At 40.9% G+C, this 2566-nt stretch overlaps 1 pseudogene; it reads right to left on the bottom strand.

Moving 5' to 3' along the window:
- Positions 1 to 424: 424 nt before the first annotated feature.
- LOC134897527 (5S ribosomal RNA) lies at positions 425 to 542 on the bottom strand (annotated as a pseudogene).
- Positions 543 to 2566: the final 2024 nt, after the last annotated feature.

Below are 2566 nucleotides of genomic sequence, written 5' to 3'. Positions count from 1 at the left end.
TAGATATAATTAAAATATGATACCCCCTGTAGTGCTTTTTCAAAAATATGTTTGGAGCAGAAGTTATCTAAGTCACATCTATAGCTTATCTATTGAATTAACTGAAAAGTTATGACATTTACTGGCTATATGCCTTATATGCAGCAGGAATAGTTCTGTAGTCCTGAGAAGGACTGTTTACATGGCGCCCTCCATTGACCAAATGATATTATAGCAATTTTCTATATTGAATTCTGGTAGCATTAAAGTTACCCCCACATAGAATTTGATCCAGATTTGGTGTGTCAATCAAACAGAATTGAGGTCTTTAAACAATTGGATAAAGGAGAAGATGAGCCAGTATGTTCTCAAAAGAGACAAAATAAGGATAGCAGAAATTAAAGGTGTGAATCTGCTTTCAGCGTTAGACTGGATTATGATCCAGAACTTACTACACTGGGTATTCTCAGGAGGTCCACCTCCTGATACTTACCTGGCCCAACACTTTTTCGCTACCAAGATCGGATGAGATTGGGCAGTTTAAGTGTGGTTTGGTAGTAAATTAAAGTGCATCTCCTCCTGAATCGTTGATGAGAGTTCACAGATATGGAAAAATTGCACTCTACCATACAGGCCTGATTGGTAGATTGCTGCAGAGATGGTTGTCCTTCTGGAAGGTTCTCCTCCCTCCAAAGAGGAATGCTGTAGCTGTGACAGAGTGACCAGCGGGTTCTTGGTAACCTCCCTGACCAGGGCCCTTCTGCCCCGATCGCTCAGTTTAGATGGCCAGTCAGCTCTAGGAAGAGTCCTGGTGGTTCCAAACTTCTTCCATTTACAGATGATGGTGCTCACTAGGACCTTCAAAGCAGAAGATATTTTTCTGTACCATTCCCCAGATTTGTGCCTCGATAAAATCCTGTCTCAGTGGTCTACAGACAATTCCTTTGACTTCATGCTTGGTTTGTGCTCAGACATGCACTGTCAAGTGTGGGACCTAATATAGACAGGTGTGTGCCTTTCAAAATAATGTCCAATCAACTGAATTTACCACAGATGGACTCCAATTAAGCTGTAGGAACATCTCAAGGATGATCAGTGGAAACAGAATGCACCTGAACTCAATTGTAAGCTTCATGGCAAAGGCTGTGAATACTTATGTACATGTGATTTCTTAGTTTTTATTTTTAATAAATTTGCAAAAATCTCAAAAAAACTTTTTTCACACTGTCATTATGGGGTATTGTGTGTAGAATTTTGAGGGGAAAAATGAATTTATTCCATTTTGGAATAAGGCTGTAACATAACAAAATGTGGAAAAAGTTAAGTGCTGTGAATACTTTCCGGATGCACTGTACATCTGTGGATTACCACATACAGCCACATATTGGAGGCAGACATGCAGTGTCAGGCTGGGGAATGAGGGGCACACAGGGGGAATGCTGTGCTTGGGGCTCATGTTTATGGGTGTGGTCAGTCTTCGGTGGGGGTCTGGCCAGCCACCACAGAGGTTTGGCTGACCATTAGAGAGTGTCTGATCTGGGCCTCATAATAAATACATATATAGTAAATACTGCTAGTGCATGCATTATAATGTACCAGTAAAAACAGCAATGCACTGAAGAAAATACACCATATTCCTGTGCAGTATAATGTAACACATGTATAATGTATAATTCAAGAGCACAGTCTGGAAGCTGATCCCTAAAGGAGGCTTTGGGTGCCCAGCTAGTAGGCCTCACCGTAGGGTTCCTCTGTACCCCTGTGGGCCAGTCTGACCCTGCATACGTGTAGGAGAACATATATAATGATAACAATAAAGCCTACATTTTTGGCACTCCCCCAAGTACCAACAACTGCACTTCTGTGACTGGAAGCATACACATATTGCAGTGTGTTTTCTGCTCTGGAAATGGTGCAATGTTACCGTGACTTGGCAGCGAATTCTAACAAGCAGAGCTACATAAAAACTAGAGGGATCCATTTAATTTGGACCCAAGTGGTCAATCAGATAAGTTGTCTGCTCTGTGGAAGGACAAGTACCAATCATTGCAGCTAATGAATGACAAGGTGTTTGGCTCAGTAAGGTGAGACGCCATCAAGCTGCACAGAGGTGTCAATTATTTTTTAAACTTCTTTTTTTAATTTTCATCTTTTATTCAGATGGGGAAGTTTTGTTTGTTTTTGTCCCCAAAGGATGACAAGTAAGTTAACTTGTTTGCTTATTAAAAAATGTAAAGATTTCTATCAGGATGCAAATTAGAGAAACACATTTATGAGTTTAAAAGTATTTATAAATGAATACTTAATGTACTGACTGCTACAGTGGTGTCTGTAAAATGGGTAACAGATATGTTTATTTACTATATTTTTTTATGTTATACTTTTTTTCTACAAATCAATGTATATACCCTTTAGCTGTGGGAAACTGTGGGATTGCTTTTACTTTGCACCATTGGGCGTTTTAACAGAGGAGGGGGCCCGTGTGCAGACTCCGGATGGGTCCCCTCCTCTCCCTGGTGCAGTAGGCTCCGGCATTGTGCCGGAGTCTACTGCACATGCACAGGTCTCCGTAAATATGGCACCCTCC

This window comes from Pseudophryne corroboree, chromosome 3, assembly GCF_028390025.1.
Source record: "Pseudophryne corroboree isolate aPseCor3 chromosome 3, aPseCor3.hap2, whole genome shotgun sequence".
Taxonomy (NCBI): domain Eukaryota; kingdom Metazoa; phylum Chordata; class Amphibia; order Anura; family Myobatrachidae; genus Pseudophryne; species Pseudophryne corroboree.
Note: the sequence above shows the minus strand (reverse complement) of the source record. Positions and strands in the feature narration are given on the sequence as shown.